At 38.0% G+C, this 25,027-nt stretch overlaps 1 long non-coding RNA gene across 1 annotated transcript in view; it reads right to left on the reverse strand.

Moving 5' to 3' along the window:
- The window catches only part of LOC128664225 (uncharacterized), a 79,292-nt gene that overhangs the window by 35,709 nt on the left and 18,556 nt on the right, over positions 1–25,027 (reverse strand). The window lies entirely within an intron of this gene.

The following is a 25,027-nucleotide window of genomic DNA, read 5'->3' on the forward strand; positions in this document are numbered from 1 at the left end:
GTGAGTGTGTGTATACTGTATGTATGTGTATTTATGTGTGTGTGTATACTGTATGTATGTATGTGTATGTGTAAATAATGTATGTATGTGTGTATACTGTATGTGTGAGTGTGTGTATACTGTATGTATGTGTATGTGTAAATAATGTATGTATGTGTGTATACTGTATGTGTGAGTGTGTGTATACTGTATGTATGTGTATGTGTAAATAATGTATGTATGTGTGTATACTGTATGTGTGAGTGTGTGTATACTGTATGTATGTGTATGTGTAAATAATGTATGTATGTGTGTATACTGTATGTGTGAGTGTGTGTATACTGTATGTATGTGTATGTGTAAATAATGTATGTATGTGTGTATACTGTATGTGTGAGTGTGTGTATGTGCGTTTGTATCAGTTGAGTTCAGTATATTCCTGAAACAATGTTTTAGTTTACTTGAGATAACTGTTGCGTGTGCTAGTTATTTTATCCATTAGTTACTTAATAATGATGTATTATGATTTTGTTTGTGTATCATGATATAGGTTGTCTTGGGGTATTCAGAAATAAAAATTGTACTTTTCATAAGACAGAATCAGAAATGACGGTTACCTAAATAGAGTAACAAGTTTATTAATAAAGGAAGTTAGTTTTATGTATAATTGTTATTTGTTAAATCGTCTATTTGCATTTTCATTGTTTATAGAAATAGTATGTTTAGCATTTTGTTGAAGATCGAAAATAAATAAACTAAATTAATTTTTGTTCCCGGAATAATCACACTGTGTTCAGAGAAATAGCTGCTTTGACAAAAAGTGCAAACATTTAATATTCATGGGGAATAATAGAATAATGTAAGCTAGGGTGAAATTCTAAAATACTCTAAGCCACCCAAACCTAATCATGCTTCCTAAATTGATGGACACAATTGTAAACAACATGTCAGAAAGAGCATTGGCGGAACTTGTTCTGCAGGGTATTTACAAGGATATGAAAGTCCAGAAGCAAACTGCTGTACAACTATAGATAGCATCTTTTTTTTACTAACTAGCTTGCTGCAGATGCTAAATGGATAACTATATAAGGCAAGCTCCCTACTGCATCCAATGCTTTAAAATGACTACTTTTACCAAAAAATAAACTGTTGTATATTTATAGAGCAATTTAGCACCAATTTTAATGTGCAAATTGGTGACTTTTCCAACAAACTGAGGTTATATGAAAGGAAAATAATGAAAGATTAACAAAGAAACAATTTGGTTCATTATAGTCATATACTGGGGGGGGGGGGTGAAATAAAAAAATAGATATACATATAAAATGAATAATTATACAATTGTACAAAAAGCAAAAGTAGCATAAGATGCATTTTAAATTTTACTTTTGAATGTTACAAGGAGGGGGGGGGAGACTGTCTGAGCCTAATTGCCTTGCAAAGAGAACTCCATTCCCGCTCTCAAAATAGAGGAAAAAAGTTTGTTCCCACGCGTTCCCTCTTGACTCTACAATAGAGGCTTCATCGCGCAGCTCTCTGCAGTGATTTTGGTGGGCTTGGGGGAACTGAGACTGGGGTCGGTATATGACTTGGAGCTAAGACAGAACGTTAAAAGGAGGGCCTGTCCCTGCACAATGCTAAATAATGGGACTCTCCCTTCAAACTCCGGGGCTTTTGGCAACTATGTAAAACATTCTCTGAAGGAAAATAATTCACAGGCAATTTGAGATGCAACAAAATATGCAATAAAGCAGAAATCCTTCCCAATGAGCTTATGGTAAATATAGAATGCACAAGCTTTTGTGGCCATTCGTGAGAGCCTAGAAAACTGCTATTTTCTAAGCTTCTGGCTTTTAATTACTTTTTACATGTATATTGTACTTTATGCAAAATCTGCTATCCTGGGTCCTAAAAAAATGTATAGTTTTGTGCACATGTGGTCAAAACACATAAATTGAGGACGTGCTTCCTTTTGAAAAGTACATTTCCAGCTGATAATTACAGATGGTTAATGTTGGTACTTAAGAAGAACTCATGAAACCTGAAAATGTATTATTATAGAAAAACGCAGAGCTAAAAAATATAAAGTCTTGGGTATACAACCAGAGAAGAAAATATAAAAACAGCATTTGAAGCAGGTTGTGATCTTTGGACATTATAAATCTCTATTACTACTAAACTCGATTCACTAGCTTGTCTGAATATATTGTGCTAGCACTTGTAAAAGCCTTCTCAAAGTTCACTCTTTATCTTTGGTTTGTTGCACAAAGCTGAGTGCTCATTCGAGATTCAAATCAGATATTATTAATCTCCTGTACCATTATACAGACATTATCCCATCTCAGTTAATGCACCTTAACTTGAACTGTATTCTTTAAGTAGTGATCATCTGAAAAAAGGATCAGTAGAACTGATGCAGTAATTAGGCTAAAAAATCAATGTAATGATAAAACAAAATGACTGCAACGTAATCTTTGAAATAGTTGCTTTTAGTTTAAGCAGTTAGATCAACGTTACTGTAAAGATTTAGGTAACCAAAAGTTAAATAAATGTGTATATCTGTGTTTGTGATTAGGTAGATAGATAAATAACATATATAGATCAATACCAGAGATTGATACCATAGATCGATATCATAGATAGATGGATTCTATAGAGAACACTGCTGGCCTAAAATATATATATATATATGTATGTATATTGGCAAATAAAACCTATACGCTGTTGGCCATAGAGATATATATATTGAGAAATAAAAGCTATTGTGAACACATGGGGGCCGATTTATTAACCCCCATATTGTGCCTAATGCACCTGTTTGCAGCAGTCTTAAAGCCGTCGTATATGATCGGGTTGTTTGACACCCCCTGCTAGCGGCCGCAAATCTGCAGGGGGCAGCAGAACTGCTTGTGCAATGTTAAATGCCCAAAGCCTATGCTATCTGCATTTAGCTATGCATAGCGAATCAGGTCCACCCGGGTTATGAAAAATCTACCTCATGGGGTTCAATTCAGAGAGACTTTCAAATTTACGAGGTGTTCACTTCATGTACGAGTGACATACTACTATAGATACTTGATCAAAGGTTTTGTCCACTGCTGCCAGACACAGAAATCTATATGGGAAAATTGTGATTGGTGTTTTCCAGTGGGATGTATCAGCTCTAAAAATGTACGTGTCTGTGTGCTATATTTGTGTTAGTAGCAAGCCTTCGTGTTCTGGCCTCAGTTCAGAATTCTTTGTATCATTACTCAGAATGCTAGTTCGTTCTCATGCCCATTCTCTCCCAAAGATCCGAACAGACCATATCTGCTGGAAGATCTTTTGGGTTGGGGACGACTCGATCAACATTTTGTTTAAAAAAATGATTTTGTATGTACCTGACCTATTTGATGTATAGATAATTTGTCTTGTCCCTAAGTATTACATATCTCATAAAAGGTTTTTGCTATTTAGCATTAGTGCACATTTAAATCAACACCATAATGTAGGTTGAGTGTACAGTGTGCTTATTATCCATTGTTAGAAGAAGAAAAAAACTTCTATGGAACCCTAAATAGGATTAGCATCTGTGTTTGAAAATGATATTGGGTATGGTAATTAGCATTCATTTGTTTGTTCTTTGTTTAATAGAAAGGCCACATTTACAGATCTTGTATTTTATTTGTGTTCCTAATTACGGACCTTTGACCTAATATTAAACATTCCACTTGTGTCTGTAAATTACCAAGTGAGTGTCACTGAAACCTAAACCCGAATCAAATGCATAATTACAATGCAACTAAGATATTACCATCTTCTAGATTAAAGTAAGTGCACAAATCCTGTTACCTTTGCTGGCCAGAAAATCCCTGCTGACACCTGAACTTCTACTCTTACTTGTGTATAGGTACAGTCCCTTTCTCCTCTGCTCGTTTACCTTTAAATTCCAACATATGTGGTGTTTGCATGCTGGGTCAAGTAGTTAAATTACTGCTGCATATATTCCAGAGTTTTTGTCCACTGCTATAAGTGTGCAACAAAGTACACATTTAAAGGGATGGTCTACACCAAAATTGTTATTGTTTAAAAAGATAGATAATGCCTTTACTACCCATTCCCCAGCTTTCCACAACCAACATTGTTATAATAATATACTTTATAACATTTAAACCTCTAAATTTCTGCCTGTTTCTAAGCCACTACAGACTGCCCCTTATCACATGCTTTTTTACTTGGTTTTCACAACAGGAGACTGCTAGTACATTGTGCTCACGCCCGTGAAGTTGTGCTCAACACAGCACTAATTGGCTAAAATGTAAGTCAATAGATAATAAATAAAAAGTCATGTGATCAGGGGGCTGTCAGAAGAGGCTTAGCTACAAGGTAATGACAGAGGTAAAAAGTGTATTAATATAACTGTGGGTTATGCAAAATTGGGGAATGGGTAATAAAGGGATTATCTATCTTTTAAACAATAAAAATGTTGGTGTTGACTGTCCCTTTTAAGCTTGTGATAACGTGTGTATATATGTGTGTGTGTTTATATGCGTGTACAGATGTATTTATATGTGTATATATGTATTTACAGACATATGTACACATATAAACACAAATACATATGTACTCATATAAAGACATATATATAAGTGTATTGGAGCCCTTTGCAGTTAAAGTGACACTGAATCCAATTTTTTCTTTCGTGATTAGAGCATGACATTTTAAGCAACTTTCTAATTTACTCCTATTATCAAATTTTCTTCATTCTCTTGGTATCTTTATTTGAAAAGCAAGAATGCAACTTTAGATGCCTTCCCCTTTTTAGAGAACAACCTGGGTTGTTCTTGCTGATTGGTGGATTAATTTACCCGACCAATAAACAAGTTCTGTCCAGAGGTCTGAATCAAAAATAGCTTAGATGCCTTCTTTTTTAAATAACGATAGCAAGAGAATGAAGAAAAACTAATAATAGGATTAATGTAGAAAGTTGCTTAAAATTACATGCTCTATCTGAATCACGAAAGAAAAAAATTGGGTTCAGTGTCCCTTTAAGTAGATGAAAACGTGTAAAAGCATATTTCTTCAATATTCATATTTCATAAAGTGGTATAGTTTGTATTTACTGTAAATATTTCACATTCCTATGTTTTGCACATAGCAGAATATGTATTCTGATGAAGGGGAACTGTCCCCGAAACTGCACTTAAATAAAAGCAGTTGTTGCTATACTTCAAGACCAGTGAGTGCTGTCTTCTATCACCTATACCTTAACCTGCATTCAGCACCCTGGCATCAGGACAACCGTTAGTGAGAGTGTACCAGTCTCTTTGAATTTTGTATTAATAAATAGATATTCCTATATATATCTATACAAATATTTAATCATGCATATAGGTATAGATATATATTGTACCAAAAAAAACATCTGATACAGTATATGTAGAAATATTTATTTATGAATGAATAGAACCTATTCTCTCATGTGAGGAACACTGTAAGGTGATTAGCGCACTTGATATTTTTTTTTACACTCATCGGGTTAACGCATGAGCAATTCCTTTTTACTTTCAACTTGTAATACAAAAACAACCCGATGCACGCAAAAAGCTTGCTTCTAGCGCAGTTAACGCTCGAGTGGCAGCATTAAAAATCGCTCCACTTGTAATCTGGTCCTTAATGTTCAGCTATTGAAAGCTAATACTAAATTGTTTTGCACTTTGGAGCTCTGACCATATCACCTAATGTAATCCTGTTAATTTACATTCAATAAAAATTGTACATATTGTAATCTCTCCTTGCAGCAGCTTGTGTTTCCTGTTTTATATAAATCACCAAAGCAATGAATAATACTTGATATATCAAAGCTTCTGGTGCAGTACACACACACACACATACACACTTTATCTGTTTATCTCTCTCTTATCAAGAGTAGGAGCCATAGGGCATTGTGAGGAGGCCAGCACACAACAGTATTTCTATAAAAATATATATAGACATACAGCTGTGGGGCATCTGAATATATCAAGCCATGTGTGTTTGGGCTGCATGTTGTTTGTCCAGTAAAAGGTAATAAAATCTACTACAATAATCTTTACATTTTGCACTCAGAATCCCTGAAATAAGGGTTTAAAAACTGACTATACTTGATCAATTTGGGTAAAAATGTACTTGTCCATGAAATGTTAAATATAGGAGAGAAAAAAATAATTTCTTTCTCATCTACTGTATTTTTTTTTTATTAGTTTGGTGGACCAGAGGAAATTTCCATCCTATGTATTTTATGTATCACAAATAGAAGTATACTACTATAATGGTGCTATTAATAACAAAGTAATTATACGACATGATGAGATCTTAAGTAAATAAATGTATACATTTATACTTTTAGATGTTGTTTCCTAGAGATGTGCTTCTGTTCAGTGTATCAGTGCTGTCTATTAAAGGGTTATCCTTTATGACTTTGTAAAAAGCTTTTCACTGATTCTCTCACCCAAAATCTTGTCTTGAGATGTGTTTGGTGAAAAGCTTTTTCACTTACAATAGAATGTAACCCCACAGTCATTAATCCAGTTTTTCACGTTGTAATATTTTACTTCACAGTCTTATGCAGCTTTTAGATGAGAGGATAACGCCAGTTAATGTCCACACAAGGTGATGATCACGTAATTATGCTGCCAAGCACACAATAATCAATTAGCAGTGATGGGTTATTTATTCAAAATATGCCCATCACACTCCTTATGGTGCCAAGCAAAGCCTTCATCATGGTGTGTACTGGTTGTCTGAGCATGCAGATTTAGGAGGAAAAATGCCAGGACTAATATCTCTCACTGTATAAAAAAATGGACTGTATTTTTTCTTGTTATTTTTGTACTTATTGTTTTATACTTTTTCTGCATCTTCTGGTACTGCCTTTTAAAAACAGTTACTGTATTTTAAAAAAGTAATAAAAAATATTCAGTGTTAACCCCTATGAGAGCTGCTTTATTAAGCTTGTCCTGTTTTGCTGAGGCTTTACAGTACACTCTGATGATGACAGTTGTTTTTCCAAATTAAGAATATTAATAGCAGGTTTTGAAAAATGTATATGAATTTTAGGGGCTACATTTATTGGGGAATCACTCCAGCAGTGTGGAAATGTGTTAAAATTGTACTTGTCAAGGGGGCATCATAGCCCTTCTACCTCTCTGTCAGCTACACACTCATATGGTCATTTTACATTGGGATGTACATATGAGAATACAAAATATCTGCATCCAGAACTAGAATTTTAGGTCCCTGCAGCCCCTCTCAGCCACATGCATCATAATGCAGATCTGACCACGGGCCTTGCAGAACATTTGACCCCTGTTCCTGTAGTCTTTCTTAACCACATCTACATCAGACTGCAGATCAGTTTCCTGGACCTGCAGCGCCTCTAAACCACATGTCTACATCAGTCTGCAGACCCCTGTTACTGCAGCCCCTGTCAGCCACATGTCTACATCAGTCTGCAGATCCCTGTTCCTGCAGCCCCTGTCAGCCACATGTCTACATCAGTCTGCAGACCCCTGTTCCTGCAGCCACATGTCTACATCAGTCTGCAGATCAGACCCCTGTTCCTGCAGCCCCTGTCAGCCACATGTCTACATCAGTCTGCAGATCAGACCCTTGTTCCTGCAGCCCCTGTTAGCCACATGTCTACATCAGTCTGCAGATCAGACCCTTGTTCCTGCAGCCCCTGTCAGCCACATATCTACATCAGTCTGCAGACCCCTGTTACTGCAGCCCCTGTCAGCCACATGTCTACATCAGTCTGCAGATCAGACCCTTGTTCCTGCAGCCACATGTCTACATCAGTCTGTAGATCAGACCCTTGTTCCTGCAGCCCCTGTCAGCCACATGTTTACATCAGACTGCAGATCAGTCCCCTGGAACTGCAGAACCACTTCAGACCACACAACAGACCCCTAGCCCTGCAGTCCCTGTCAGCCACATGTCCACAGCTAAACTCATCACACTCCTGACTCAGCAGAATACACTCCTGGCTATTTTGGTTCTTTCACAAACGCTTACCAACATGCCACCTCAGATGAGATTTCTTTCCTTGCAGTCTCTCTGCTAAATAATCCCACTCATGTAAGACCCCTGCCCTTGCAAACCTTTATCTGTGACATTAGGGTGAACCATGGTCTGTAGCAGCTGTCTCTGTATTATGTGCTGTCCTACAAGCAGAGCTCTTTCTGTACAAAAGGAGTGAGTGGAGAAGATTGCTAATCTTGCCAGTGCTTGACGGTCAGGCACATATGTGACAAGTGGCACACTAATGCACACTGCAGAGAAGGATGGCTTCAAAACTCATACCACCTCTTGATGGTTTCTATCATTGTTTAGAGCTGGGGATGTAAAAACTGTATACAGATATATGCAGCATAATCCAAAAAGTCAGAAGTATTTCTTAAGCCATTTATTAATGGCTGGAAACCTGGCCCTGCTGCAAGTAAGCATCATATGCTGCCTGAATTTAACATTGCACAAGCTGCTGTTTGTGCAATACCGCTGTCAATCATCCTGATCAGATCTAACTAACATTTGAGACCTATTTGCAGAAGCTTGATATACTGGGGACCAAAAGTTTATTTTGCAGCTTGATAAATGTTGCCCATACTGTACACTGTTTTGGGAGAAACACTAGGCCAAGTGTTTCTGTATGAATTCAGATAGCTTTTGGGTGCAACTGATTTTGTGACCAATGGAAAGTACATTGCAGTGCAGTGACAGAAAAGCTGTTGATTTTACTGAAGTTTGATTGTTGAAGTAAAGTTTTGGTGTATGTTTTGAGGGCAGTCTTTAATGGTTTTTGGAGGCCCTTAATCATCACTAAGTTTGTGGAATCTCGCTGAATTGGGAACTCTGTCCCTCCCTTTTCTATGTCCAGTTTATGTCATCCAGGAATGACAAAACCCCTATCTTAGTTTGGACCAAACTGCCCACACTATGCCCCAAAATTGCTTGGTCCAGCCGAAAACCATCCAACTCTGCTAACAGCACGGGCGCCACCCCTTAATGCCTGGTAGTGTATTCAACATTGCAATTGCAGGGAGGTAAAGATTTGTTTTTTTTTTACCTGTATATATTTTAATAGAACATCATATATTTTTTTTTTATTGAGGGATTCAACAAAATACACTTTTGTTACAAGCAGGACAGGTAAATTACATGATAACTGAACAACCATGTGTGCATATAGAAAAAAACTAAAAAAATTATTTCTACATGTTATTACAATATGTCAACACATGGTTAGGTCTGCTATAATGAAACCTCAACATTTAAATGTTATTGTACAACTAAACTGATTATAGTATAGCTATGCTAAAAACTTAGCGAATAAGTGTTTTATTTATATAATACTATAAAGATTTACTGAACGTGTAAGGGTGAAAAAAGGGAGGGGTAAGGAAAAAGGGAAAGGAGAATAAGTGTCCATGGGTAATATCATCAGATCTAGAAGCTAATATTCTCTCATGGCATGGGCATGAGAAGAGTAGGAGACCATGTGAACAGAGGAGTAAATGACAATAGTATCTCTATTTTAGATAAGATATTAGTTAGGATATCTTTCCTTCCACAGTGTCCAGACCAAATTCACCCATTTACAGGCACGTAATAAACAACCAGCCATTACAAGTGCCTGTTATTGCTACCGCGAGCTTGCTATAGCAATTAACGCTCTGAAAATGTTCTAAATGTGGCCCAATTGCCACAAAATTTAAGTGTTGTGTTGGTTTCCTTCCTAAGACAGGGAGTGTCCATGGCTTCATTCCTTACTGTTTGGAAATACAACACCTGCCCACCAGGAGGAGGCAAAGACACCCCAGCCGAAGGCTTAAATATCCCTCCCACTTCCTGATTACCCCAGTTATTCTTTACCTTTCGTCACGTTAGGAGGTGGCAGAGAAGTGTCAGAAGATTCAGAGAGTCCTGAAAAAGGGTATATGCCCTTCGAGATAGGACTGGAGTTTTAAGTAGTCATGTCAACCTCTCAGTGAGAGTATTGATGAAAGTTAGAGTCTGGAGATGCAGGGAAAGTTTTTCTGCGAAACCATCCAGACTACTGCTAACAGCTCCTAAGCAATCAGTGTTGACGAGTTTCACTGCCTGCTTTCTCTCACTCAAGTCCATGTCAGGAGTGCAGCTATAAGACTGTCACACTTGAGAGGCTGTGTTCTGTTCCACAGCATGGATCCTGGAGGTAAGATTGTTTCAATTTTTTTCACATAAAATGCTATAACAGGGCCACAGTGTGGCTCCTTTATACCTTGATAGGGTCCAGGGTTAATATCCTCTAAAGGAGGTTTATTGAACAGCTGGGGTTAATTAATCAGTGTATTAATTATTTACATGCTGCTTTGTGTGATTTTTTCCTGGGCTGATAGACTGTGTGTTTTTGGCTGGAACAAACAGGTTTCACCTTTTAGTTTCACTTTCATTTTTGAAAGTGTTGCACAGCTCCTATTACTTGCTGTACTTGTAATAACAGGGGAAGTACTATCTTACACTCCATGTGACCGGGTGTGGTCTATGTTAATTTCCTCCATTCTGGCTGAGACTTGAACCTGAGGAGAGCGTTTCCTCTGTTTACTGTCTGGGTCTAGGAGGTGGTGAGTGCCCCAGCCATTGGGAGTATAAAGGTGCAGTTTTCTATAATAATAATAATAATAATAATAAAAAAAAGTTTTTATTTTTGTCCTTCTGTGGGTATAACCTGAGCTATGGAGGACATGTTAGAAGGTACTCCTTCTGTACTAAATCATACCTGTTTATATTGTGAGAAGGCCGTGGTTTTCCCGCCCACTTAATTATGTTCCACATGCCTTAACACTGTTATAAAGTCTAAGAAGGGAGACAAGACTACTAAGGTTTTCCGTCCCTCTGAGCCATCTACCTCTCAGGACTCGGCATCTTGTGAGATTACTACCCTTACTACATTATCCACTCCACATGCAGTTTCCTGTAGCACATCTAATCCTCCATCCAGAGGGGGCCTTCTTCCTGCGGACTTTGCTGTGCATTTACAAACAGCAGTGTCTGCGGCCCTCAGTGCATTTCCTCGCTCTAACAAACGCAAGAGAAAGGTTAAACATAGCTCTCCTGTCCTGACCCGGAGTCATCTTAATATTTATCGAATTTAGCTATTATGTCACAGTTATCCAATGATGAGTTAACCTCTGTTGCTTCAGAGGGTGAACTTTCTGTGTCGGAGTCCTTAGCGTCTAAGCCTCCTGCTGCAGGGGAGCCGTCCTTTAGTTTTAAAATTGAGCACTTGCTTTTTTTACTAAAGGAGGTTCTTTCTACGTTAGAGGTTCCAGAGGCAGTGCTGCCTGAAGAACCTATGATACCTAAATTAGACAGAATTTACGAAAACAGGAAAGTTCCTTTGACTTTTCCTGTGCCGGCGTCAGGGTTCCGTTTGGTCTCCTGTAGGAATCAACAGAAAAAGTTCCCTTAGGATAGCATAAGATGTAGTTTAATCTTAATACTCCTTTTAGTAAATTTCTTAATTTGTTTGTAGATAATAGTAATCTCTCAAGATTCATCGCTTTGAAACTGGGAGATTAATGCAAGCTTTATTTTACTTAATGGGGAGTTTAGTCACTGAGATAGGAAGTGGTTAATCAACTCTCCATTAAGCTAAGAGAGAATATTTCTGCTCAATTCCCTCCGATACAATATTATATGAGTAATGTTACTAATGAATCCCAATGAGAGACAGGTGCTTAAATCAAATACAATGTTTCAAAAAGTCACAGCACATGAAAGGAAGTTCAAAGACAGAGGAGAGATTACATAGGAGCGGAATTGAGTTACTTTGCTAACTAAGATGTACCTTGAGCTCAGAGGGTAAATTCTGTCCGGTGTTTGAATGCTGCAGAGGAGAGAGGCGTAAGCTCCGTTGAGACGCTGTAGTCAGGAACAGGAGAGACTGTAATGCTGCAGGCGATTACTAAGCCAGATGAACAGCTGTGAGCGGGGAGACCTGAGAGCAGCTGATCTGAAGCCTGCATGACAGCAGGTAGGTTCACATAAAAATGCAGAGTCCTGATTACGGCCAGAGAGAATCCTCAAAGGATTGTAGTTAGGCAAAAGTTTTACTCAATCCAAGTTAGAGTAAAAGGAGACGATTCTGAATTGAATCGGATTGGGAAGATAATCAGGAAACACGACCTGCAACATACTAACAGATCAGGTTAGGTTCACTGTTAGGAATAAATTACCAAGCAATGTGTCATGATAGGAGGAGCGTTATATACAAGTTTGCAGAGAGATAATTGAGGTTAATTAAAGGTATACACTCAGATGTAGTCAGTCACAGGAAAAACTAAAGGAAGAACACAGATGCGGTGTGACAACAAAGAATTTGTGACAGAACCCCCTCCTCAAGGAACCGCACCGTGGATCAGATCTAGGCCGATGGGGATTTCTCCGATGGAAAAGCGAGACCAAGCGAGGTGCTGAGAGATGTATCATGGTCATGGGAGTAGCCCTTCCAATGCACCAGATACTGCAACTGTCCTCGGAATTTTCTAGAATCCATGATGGAGGCAACCTCATAGTCCTGGTCTATCTGAATCTGTGGGATGGAGGCCTTGAAATCAGTGGAAGGGTTCCTAGTAGGAACATACGGTTTCAGAAGAGACACATGGAAAGAGTTATTTATCCAATAATTAGGGGCAAGATCCAGAACAACTGCATTGTCGTTAATAATTCTGATGATTGTAAAAGGACCTATGAACAATCCTCCTAGTTTTTTACTAGGAGTATTTAATTTCAAGTGTTTGCTCGACAACCAGACCTGGTCTTTAATTTTATAAACCGGGGGTTTGAGGTGTTTTTTATCGGAATAGTATTTCTGACGATTTTGGGCAGATTTGATAGTATCTTGCAACCTGTTATGAACCTCTTTTAAATTGTCCAGAGTGTCATTTAGGCCGGGACAAGGTGATTGTTTTGTGGAAAACAAATGTGATTTAGGATGATAACCCATATTGAGATAGAAGGGTGTAGCCTTAGTGGTGGTATTGTAGGAGTTATTGTACGCGTATTCAGCTAAAGACAAAAGAGCTGTCCAGTTGTCCTGTTGGAAGGTACTGTCAGTATATGGCCGGGTTATAATACAATATATTTAATAATTATTCTTTAAAATAAACCCCCAATAAAAATGCATATACCAAACAATAAAATTAATGTAAATTCCTAAATTCTTTATATTCATTAAAATTTATAGACACATTGAATTATATTTATAGAGAACCAGAGATGAATCAAAACTATACAGGTTTAAACTATTATAATATGCTATGCAAAGATCATAAAAAGTAAAATTTCAATTTATGAGGCAAAATTGGATTGATTGGAGAAACTCTGGAAGTATTGAAAATATTTAATTGGCTCATGTTGGTAATGTATGACTGTTTATCTTTAATATTTTAGACAAAGGTAGTTGGTAAGACCATAGTCAAATTGCAGTTAAGTAATTTTAAAAGGACAATTTGTATTTTAAACTTGTGTTTCATAGTCCTGTATAGTGTTAAGCTTGTCTTTTGTATGCTAAGTAATTTATCTTTAAAAATATATATCTATATTTTAGAATTTACTTTATTGCTGCTTAAGAATTTATTTCATCTCAGATAACTTAGCATAGAAATTGACTGGTAAAGTGTATTGTTCTATTGTTTAACTAAGCACTGTTAAAGTTAGTGGTTCATGTCTTGGTATCTCATTGTGGTATTTTAATGAAATTTAATTGTGAATAAGGTTAATAAATAAGTTAATTTTTATGATCTTTGCATAGCATATTATAATAGTTTAAACCTGTATAGTTTTGATTCATCTCTGGTTCTCTATAAATATAATTCTATGTGTCTATACATTTTAACTTATATAAAGAATTTAGGAATTTACATTAATTTTATTGTTTTGTATATGCATTTTTATTGGGGGTTTGCTTTGTTTTTGTTTAATTATTAGATATATTGTATTATAACCCTGCCATATACTGATATATTATTTGGAGGCACACTGCTTGAGGTATTATTAATATTTATCATATTGATATGATATATTTATAGTAAATAGAAATTATTATTGAAAAAACATTTTTTAAATTGAAATATTAATTTTTCATATTTCAAAATTAATATTAATATTTTTGAAAATATATTTTTTTTCTCTTATTGTATTGTATTAGTGTTTTAATTTAACTAAATACTAAGCCAATATAATAATGTCTGTTACTAGAAGTGAATCATTTGAATCTGTACATAGTGTTGAAATTTGTTCCCCGAAAATACCCCTCACTCAAGGCGATGTTCTTAAGATGGACATTATAGGCCACATTAAAAAGAGGTTTAATATTGCAGGTGAATTAAATTATTATATGGATATGCTTGCAATTAAGGCTAAAAATATTGCTATTGATGATAGAAGGTGAAATGAAAAAGTGAATTATTCCAAGAACTATTAAAAATTAATTAATGCAAAACTCTCTAAAAACGGGACAAACTAATACTAAAATCTTGGCCCCTTGTAATATGCATTGTTGACAAAATGTCGCTATACCTCATAGAGAAGGAATTGCAAATGCAGGGGCTAGAAGATAGTATTCGCTCCTCACGCAGATGCGAAGATAATTTAAATATAGCCGAAAATAAAATTGATGAGTTTTCACAAAACATGGCCACTTTACAAAAATATAACCAGAATTTAGTTGCCCAGATAGAAGATTTGCATAAGGAACTCGCACAAAGACGGAGAGAATTAAGTGGTTTAAAAAGATCGAATTGCCATAATGAAAACTCCTCTATTAGCAATGAGAATAATGCAGACAATTCTAACTCTCTTAGAGAATGCATCAGGGATGAACTGCAGAAATTTAGGGAAGAATTTAGACAAAGAATCCCTTTTGGGTCAGAAGTAAATTTCCCAAATAGACAGTCACCTCATGATATAAATTCAGGGAGCTGCTATAACTCAGCTGAGGAGGGGGAGGGAAGCTCTAGTAGTGAGTCAGAGGGCGGAGCTAACTACCCAAGGCTCCTAGGAAAGGCCGATATACGTCTAATAAGGTATATGACACCCCTAAAATAATTACTTTCTTAAAGGATGCAGTACCTAAGTTCTCCAACAAGGGAACCAATTCTATAATTGACTACTTAGCGACTTATGAAAATGCTTTATTCATTATGAATGTTACAAGTGAGCAGCCAAAAATTGACATTCTGCCCTGGGTATTTGAAGGTAAATTTCACAAATTCTTTGCTTCACTAAAGGATATGAATATTCATTCCTGGAATGAGACAGAACGACAGTGCAGAAAAGAATTCGGGCAATATCGCACTACAACTGCAGCGAAAATAGATGTATACGGTTTAAAATGTAGTGCAAATCAAAGCCCTATAGAATTCCTTTCTGTACTGAAACGTGCATACAGTATGGCTGAAGATAATCCTATATTTGAATGCTCAGAGTTTGTGAATTTATTTTTCGAAGCATTGCCCGCGCCCATCAAACTTAATTTAGATAGTGATTTTGATAAGCACTGCTCATTGGACTGGCTGATCAAAGAGAGTACAAGTTATACTCTATTCAGCAGTCTGATGAACAGGGGGTTAAAAGGTAATCAAAAGCCAGCCCCAAAATTTTGGTAGAAACTAGGGTGTCACCTAGTCCCCTCAATTTGGAATCTAAAAAGAAAACCTATGCGGAGGTGGCCCGAGAAAACAGGCCATCCCCACAAAAGTTTAACTCTGCCCCTCCCCCAACACGGGCTGAGGCGCAGAGAGATTATGCTCAAGATGGGGGGCATACACAGGTAAATAATTATTCCCAAAGAGATGAACGCCCACAAAATAATTTTTATCCCCGTAAAAATAAATACCAAATGTGTGAAAATACTCTCAGGATAACCAGACACCCCAAGTAAGTAGGGCTCCCCAAAATACTAACACTGAACAATTTGAACCCCAAAGACAACCACGTCAAAGTAGGAGAAATAGCTATGATTCTGAGGGATCCCAAGGATCCAGGAATCAATACCCTGGGACATCAAAAAATCAGTCCAGATAGCTTGTCCATTCAAGTGGGCCAACTGAGCACACAAGTTAGTCAATTATGTAGACTATTTACTAATATGAGTCAAGCTTTTACGGCTCAGCAACCTAACAATCCATTTTTAGGGGTACAGCCAGTGGCCAGCAGTGGGCCACAGGCACAGTCATAAATACTGCAGTATCACCTGAAAGGGAAGGGAGAGATATACCAAATGAAATGATAAAAGTCAATAATGGTACTAATCATATTCTCTCCCTACAGACCGGAAAAGGACGATTTAGCTTTGATGACAAGCAACCTCAGCCGGGAAACTTTAACAAATTTCTTCCTTTGCAGCATTCTCTTAACCTTATTTTCACAGATGCAGTACACAAGAACCCAGCTGACCCTATTATAGAGGGGACCAGTAAGAACGAAGTTTCTTCTGCATCAGGTAAAGTGGCAGATTCAGGTAACACGTGGCGAAGCCCACAATTGTGTAATCATGCCAATTTTATGTGTGAAATGGTAGAAACTGCAGGGAGATATTATATATTAGCTGAGCTCCAGGATTCAGTTTCCAACCCTATCATGGGGTTAATTGTTACTGGTTCTCAGGCAACCATTTTATCCCACAGGTACTGCACACAGCTAAATGAGCTAACACCCCACACACCTAAAATAAAAGAATTTGATGGTTCACTAATAGGTGTTGGGGGTGACTCTCTAAAAGTCTATGGTACGGCATGGTTAAAACTTAAACTGGGGAACAGGGTCATAAGACACCCTATAATTATAGTGGATCTGCCAACTGATCATTTAATTATTGGTAGTGATCTCCTGAAGCGATTAAGCGCCATAATTGATTGCATAAATAGTGTAATTTGGTCACAAGTAAAATGGCCAATTAATTATGAGCAATCCGGTGTATCTCGCACCCGACATAACTGTCACGTGGTGGAAGAGAAACCAGATGCTGTGGAGATTCATTTCAGGAATAACTCTGTGCCTGAAATCACTATCTTACAAATAGATGATCAGACTCCCTTAAGTGGCTCTGATGGTAATACTTTTAAAATTTTGCCTGGAAAGATAGCGAATATTTCCTTAGACTGCGATGTATTAACCATATCTCTCCACAAGGGGGATCATAAAATCCCTAAGGGGGGGCACACTCAATGCCTCACAGGAATTGAGAGAGTTAAGGATGATCTATTTATCCCTATGCAACTGCATAATCTTGGTAAAACCAAGTATGCTAAATTGAACTTAAAACAGGAAGATAGCTATATAAGCAAAGGCTTATTAATGCAGATAGCTGAACCTAAAGTGAATAAATATCTTTCTCCCCAAGACCACTGCGTCCACGGCCTGGATGTCAGGTTTGAAAGCTATAACATCACAGCTAAGTGCTTATTATCTATATCTATAGGTAATAAATCAGCAAAACACCTGTTTTTAGTTTTAAATACTCCCCATAATCAAATATACATTGGCAATGATCTCTTACATAGATATGCCATAGAAATAGATTTGATTAACTATTGCCTCTGGAGCAGGTTAAAGGGGGACCCTGAAGTATTTCAGGATGAAAATGCAGACCTGAAATCAAACCAGCAAATGCCATATGCGGTGAATATGCAGGTGTCTAACGATGTTATAATTCCTGCTGGGGCTGATAAATTCCTCTTATCCTTACAGGTAAAGAGAGATCAGAAATTAAAAACTTCTGAAACGCTAATTTGCCTCTCCCATAGAATACAAAATCTTGGTATAACAATGGCCCATACTCCTTTGGTAAATATTGGAACTATTCCAATACATGTTATTGTGCATAACATGACCCCACAGGATATAACCTTATCCAAGGAAACTACCATAGGATATGCACTGGAATCAAGTTATTACACTTTTGGATTCCAGAATAATATAATTTGGCTAATACCTGAAGGATACTTAACTGAAGAACAATTAATAGAAGAAACCTTTGAATCTATGCCAGAGGGACTATTTACAATTCACTCTATCCCTTCAGCTCAGAGGAAGGCATCTGTAAAATTGAAGAAGCCTCCCTGGTGTTTGATCAACCTATTAAACAGCAAGAATACCCCAATACCTAGAGTCATGGGGGCAATATAAATTATAATCAAGGGGACCTCACCTCTAGGTTGGAAGAAGCCTATGAAATAGGACAACCTGAAATCTTTCCAGGATTTCAGCAAATAGTCGAAGAGCAAATATCTTTAGCTAATGGCTGTTCCAGTGATGATGAACGCCGACAGCTGCGAGAACTCCTGATGGAGTACAAGGATATTTTTGCTAGGGATTCTTATGACTGTTGGACTAAAGACTTGCACATTGCAAGAATACAAACAAATCCCAATGCTCCACCTGTCTTTGTTAAACAATACAGACTTCCTTTAGTCTCATATGATTCTCTTGCAGAAATCATAAGGAACTTGGAAGAAAGAGGTATTATCAGACAGGTGCACAGCTCTTATAACAATCCTATTCTAGGTGTTCTTAAGCCCAATGGACAATGGCGTTTGTGTGCTGATTTAAGACAGCTAAACAAACAAGTGTACATGTATGGCTGGCCTGTGCCATATATTGACCAGTGCCTAGCACAGATGCAGGGATCCAAACTATTCACTGCCATTGATTGTGCACAGGGATATTGGACCATATAGGTACATGAGGAGGACCAGTATATGCTGGCATTCTCATTTCAAAAGGTCCAGTATGCATTCCAGAGACTTCCATTTGGATACATGAGTTTCTGGGCATGAGTTTGCTGTACTCATACATAAGGTTATGCCTGTAGCACTGGAAAGGGGGACCTTATCTTATGTTGATAATGTTTTAATCAAAAGCACAGATTTTTAAAAACACATCACAGAGCTCAAACACATCCTCAGCCAACTTAAAAGGGCAGATGTCAAATTATCCCTACAAAAAGCTCAATGGTTCCGCACTCGTGTAAACTTCCTGGGACATGAAGTTACTTCTGAAGGGCTAAATCCTCAGAAGAAAAAGTTGGAAGCTATAGTAAATTCTAAAAACCCAACTAACTTAAAAGAATTGAGATCATTCCTGGGTATGACAAATTATTCTCACAAATTTATTAACAATTAATGCAGAATTAGCTAAACCACTGCTACTTCTTCTAAAGAAGGATGTGAAATGGCACTGGAGTGAGACTCAAGAGACAGCCATCAAGGAACTGAAGAGAAAACTCACTCAAGCACCTTGCTTAGCCTAGCGTAAACCTTTCTTCTTAGAGACAGGTTACACAGATATAAGCATGAGTGCTGTTTTATACCAAAAGCATGATAATATAAGCAAAGTCATTGCTTATGCAAGCAAAACTCTATCCCCAGTAGAAATAAAATTTTGCAATTGAGAAAAAGCCCTCTTATCTACTGTATGGGCTCTACAAAATGTACGCAGCTATATACAGGGCTAGAAAATTATTGTAGAAACGGCCCACCAACCTTTGCTATATCTGCAAAGTTAGAGAATAAGAGATGGAAATGTATCTAATAGCTGCATAACAGCTTGGACTCTTTCCTTACAAGGCTGGCCTTTAGAAGTTTGCTACAAGCAGAAAAAAAAAGAATCCAGTCGCACAGGGGCTTGCTGAGCTCCACGACTGTACTGCTAAGGATCATGGGGAAGAGTTATCAGAAGATGATTTCCTGGAGGAACAATTGCTTTCCCCGTATAAAATGTACAATGATGACCATTGTCAAATATTACCTTGAGTATATGTTGATGGTTGTTCTTAACATGCCACTACTGATAGTGAGCGCAGACTAGTCGTTGGCATTGGAATACCTTGGGCAAATGGATTCCCAAATATTTCTGTAGGTTTCAACATTAGACCAAGATCCAGTCAAGTTGCAGAACTCACTGTTGTTCTAAAAACCATTGAAATGGCTATTGAACATGGTATTCATGAATTTGTGATCATTACTGACTCAAATTACATGTGTGACAGTTTTGTTGAATACCTGCCAACTTGGAAAAGGAATGGCATGCAAAGTAACAACAAACCAGTCAAGCATGGAAAGTTGTTCTGCGAGATTGATAATCTAGTGGTGTCCAATTATTTAACCATACACTGGAAGAAGACCAAGGGTCATTCCAGGGTTCTAGGTCCTGATAAGGAAGGCAATGATCTTGCGGATTCATTAGCCAAACAAAGAGCCATAACTGGAGAACTCCTTAATATAGACCACTTAATGGGTGCAATTCAGGTAGAAGCCATTACCAGAAACCAGGCCAAACAACAGAATGAGCCTAACTTGGTACAATGGAGTCAGGATTCTCCTAGTGAGTACCTGATCACTAATCAAAAAGAAGACCCCATTGTAGGCATCTTCTATAAACACATAGAAGATCCTGAAAGCAACCCCATCGCAAAAGATGATTGTATTGGCAAGGAAGATCTTAGAATCTTAATGAAATCCAGATCACAATTCAAGTTACAGGATGGTTTGTTAATTAGAACCTCCAAAACTGGCATCCAGCAATGGGTGGTACCCACCAAGTTCAGAGGTCTCATGCTTCAACATGACCATTATGCTCCCACATCTGGCCATCGTGGTGCCAAATGAACATATGAAATATTGCATGATTATGCCTTTTGGCCGCACATGTTAAAAGATGTTCAAACTGACTGTCAAGGTTGTTTAATCTGTCCACAGTTCCAACCCACTGCGCCAACGCATAGAGCGCCATTGCAGAAAAGGGGGATGGTAATGCCATGGTCATATATACAAATTGATTTTATTGGTCCAGTAATTAGGTCATCAAGAGGCAACAGATACATGTTGACAGTGACATGCCTGTTCACTAAATGGGTAGAGTGCATCAGTGCACCTAACAATAGTGCTGAAACTTGCGCAGCATTGCTCATCAACAACGTGTTTTCCAGATTTGGTTTATCCCAAAGAATCGAATCCGATCGGGGAACCCACTTCACTAGCGAAGTAATGACCAAAATGGGGAAAATACTAGGGGTTAAAAGAAAGCTCCATATTGCTTATAGAGCTGCCTCAAGTGGTGTTGTAGAGCGTTACAACCAATCCATTGTGAAAATCCTCAAAAAGTTTGTGAATGAAACGGGTAAAGACTGGGATTTAAAAATACCTCTAGTCCTAATGGCATTAAGAGCAACTCCAAGTAGTGCTACCAAGATGTCACCTTTTGAACTGATGACTGGTAGAAGAATGGTTCTACCTCAGCATCTTCTGTACCGTACATCAGACCAGAGTTTGATAAACGCAGCCAATACACATCAATATGTGGAGAACCTAAGAAAGCAACTGCAATATGCCTTTGCATTTGCTCAAAGGAACTTCGAGAAGGCCGCAACTACAACTAAAACCTTTTTATGATCTCAAAACATCCAAAAAGGAATATGAAATAAATGATAAAGTTTATATCTGTAACTTTGGAAGAGATCAGGTTAAGGAGAAGAAATTTCTTCCATCGTGGAAGGGTCCTTTTTTCATTACTGACAAAATATCTCCGGTCGCCTATCAAATTCGGATACCCAAAAATTATACTTTTATGGATAAATGAGTCCATATTAATCACCCCCTCAAAAGCTCACGATCACCCAAAACCTAAATATCCAAAAATGCAGCTCTTTTGCCCCTGTTAATGAGGATGAAGTTTCTGCCCTTATACTGTCCTCCCACCTCACTACCTGTACCCTCGACCCCATCCCCTCACAGCTACTCCCCTCCCTCTCTTCTACCCTCACCCCCATACTTGCACACATTTTCAACCTCTCCCTCAGCACTGGTATATTTCCCTTATACCTAAAACATGCATTGGTCACACCTATCCTCAAAAAACCTTCCCTTGATCCAACCTCCCCTTCCAATTACCGCCCTATTTCCCTACTCCCTCTTGCCTCAAAGCTCCTCGAAAAGCTAGTTTACGCACGTCTATCCCATTTCCTTACACTAAACTCTCTTCTTAACCCACTGCAATCTGGATTTTGTTCCCATCACTCTACAGAGACAGCAATTGTCAAGGTTACCTGTGACCTACTTACAGCAAAATCCAAAGGCCACTTATCTCTGCTTATCCTCCTTGACCTGTCTGCAGCCTTTGGCACTGTTGACCACCCTCTTCTGCTCCAAACCCTCCAATCCTTCGGCATCTGTGACACAGCTCTCTTGTGGTTCTCTTCCTATCTGACTAACCGTACATTTAGTGTAGCCTTCTCCGGAGCATCCTCTGCCCCGTTACCACTTTCTGTTGGGGTACCTCAAGGCTCTGTCCTTGGTCCCCTTCTCTTCTCAATCTACACGTCATCACTAGGTTCCTTAATAAAGTCCCATGGGTTTCAATACCATTTGTATGCCGATGACACCCAAATCTACCTCTCTGCACCAGACCTTCCTCCTTCCTTACTAACCCGTGTCACTAACTGTCTTTCTCACATCTCATCTTGGATGTCCTCTCACTACCTTAAGCTAAATATCTCCAAAACTGAAGTCCTTATTTTTCCCCCTTCTTCCAATGTCTCCACCCCCAAAATTTCTATAACTGTTGATAATTCCATCATTACCCCTACCCCGCTCGCCCGATGTCTTGGGGTCACACTTGACTCACATCCAGTCCTTGGCTAAAGCCTGCCGCTTCCACCTTAAAAACATTGCTAAAATTAGACATTTCCTTACACAAGATACAACCAAGATTTTAATCCACTCTCTCATCCTTTCCCGCCTCGACTACTGCAATTCCGTCCTCTCTGGTCTACCTAGCTGCTGCATAGCTCCTTTACAATCCATTATGAATGCCTCTGCCAGGCTCATCTTCCTTACTCGCCGCTCTTCATCTGCTGCACCTCTCTGCCAATCCCTTCACTGGCTTCCTCTTGCCTCTAGGATTAAACATAAAATCCTTACCCTTAAATATAAACCTCTCAACTGCACTGCTCCCCCCTACATCTCAGAACTTGTCTCTAGATACTCTCCCTCCCGTCCCCTTAGATCAGCTCAGGATCTCCTGCTCTCCTCCTCTCTTGTTACTTCCTCACATTCACGTTTACAGGACTTCTCCAGACTGGCCCCCATCTTATGGAATTCCCTGCCTCGCTCCATAAGACTCTCCCCTAGTTTTAACAGCTTCAATCACTCCCTAAAAACTCTACTATTCAGGGATGCATACAACCAACACTAACCTTTCCTAACACCATTGCTTTCCCCTTGAACCCCTTAGATTGTAAGCCTATGGGCCCAGCTGTTTACAGATCGCTTCATAAGAGCCGACTACAACAGTGAAACTCTCGGCAGGGCCCTCTACCCACTTGACCCCTACAAAAGCTATCCTATACACCAACTATGTTTACAGCACTGCGGAATCTGTTGGCGCTCTACAAATACCTGATAATAATAATAATAATCACTTGTGAGCATGCCATCCTAGGTCCCAATTACAAGCCATAGAGGGAGAATGAAGTCATATCCCCAAATGCACTAAAGAAATATTGTAATTTAAAGATGCCTAACTAATGAGCATAGGGGCTCAAAATAACGGACTCTCTTCATAGAAGACTGTCTATAATACAACATCCTCACCAAATACCACTGACTTTAAGCCAATTCCAATACATGTGTCCTACATCTATTTAAAATTGGAAGGGGGAATTATGTCAAGGTATCTGTGAAGATTATTAAATGAAAATTATATATATATATATATATATATATATATATATATATATATATATATATACAGTATATATATATAATTTTCATATATATGGTTGTTAAGACCACAGGATTAATTATATATGAGACTATTTGCATCAGTTCTATTTACTGTATATTGCAGTCCTCTCTGACAAATGGTCTTGGCTGGGTGAGATACCCCCTTCTTCCTAATTAACATAGCATTTAAGAGTTCAAAAGGGAGCATCTGTCTCATTACCTAGGTCACAGGAAACCCTGGATTGATGGAGACGTGGTGTCTGGGATTTTTCTTTGAGGCTTAATGAGATTCGTAGGGCAAAATTTTGGCTGAGGAAATGTCACCTAGGTCACCTAGGTATTAAATTGTCCCTGTTGTATTGAATCCACAAATTTTAGACATTACGTCTAGAGAAAGATTAGCTAAGCAAAAACATATGAATTTGGGAGATTGTCTAAGCCTAAGAAGGGTAATATTGGAGACTGGGGGCCTCAGAGTCTAAATTTCAGCATGTCTTAACCTATGTATTTTTTTTAAAGCATAGAAAGGATGCAAAATGTCTCAAAATTAATAACACTATTATTTTCATTTCAGATCTGCATCTGGTATTGCCATGCATTCAAAATTCATTAGAAATATGAAATACATTGCATTCCTATTGAGATGCAATGCCAGGATGTTGGATGCTGTGATCCTGGGGAGGGCAAATGATTGATAGTGTAATTGTTTATCAATATGATCTATAGAAACATACTGTATTTGGTATTGGAGTAATCAGAAAAATTACATTATATTACCCCATCTATAATCAATATTGTAAGTGATTAATGCAATAAGTTATACTATGTTAAATAATCATTATATAGGGAGATATTTGGATTAGCAGTGATTGATGGTGAGACTGTATTTGCTGGTTGTCTGCTGCCCCCTAAGGGATTGAAACTGGTATGACAGCCAAATAAATTGTCTATTAGAACACATGATAACCAATCAAATGTTTCGACTCGAAGGGCCAATCCATGCTTAGCTCAGTAAGGGCGAATCACAAGACAAGCTTCCATTGTGCGTTTCCAATTTCACGATGATTAAAATAAAAAGGGGTGGACTATATTGCAAAATATAGTCCCAAGCAAGAGAGAAAAGAAAAAACTCTGTGCTGAATTTTAGACTGACTAAAACTGCTGTGATCCAGTCTATTATAAAGCAACCTGGGCATATCTTTTTATCCATCTTGCAAAAATTACCTCTTTCACTTTATGAGGCGTAATTGGATTGATTGGAGAAA

Source organism: Bombina bombina, chromosome 6 (genome assembly GCF_027579735.1).
Source record: "Bombina bombina isolate aBomBom1 chromosome 6, aBomBom1.pri, whole genome shotgun sequence".
NCBI lineage: Eukaryota > Metazoa > Chordata > Amphibia > Anura > Bombinatoridae > Bombina > Bombina bombina.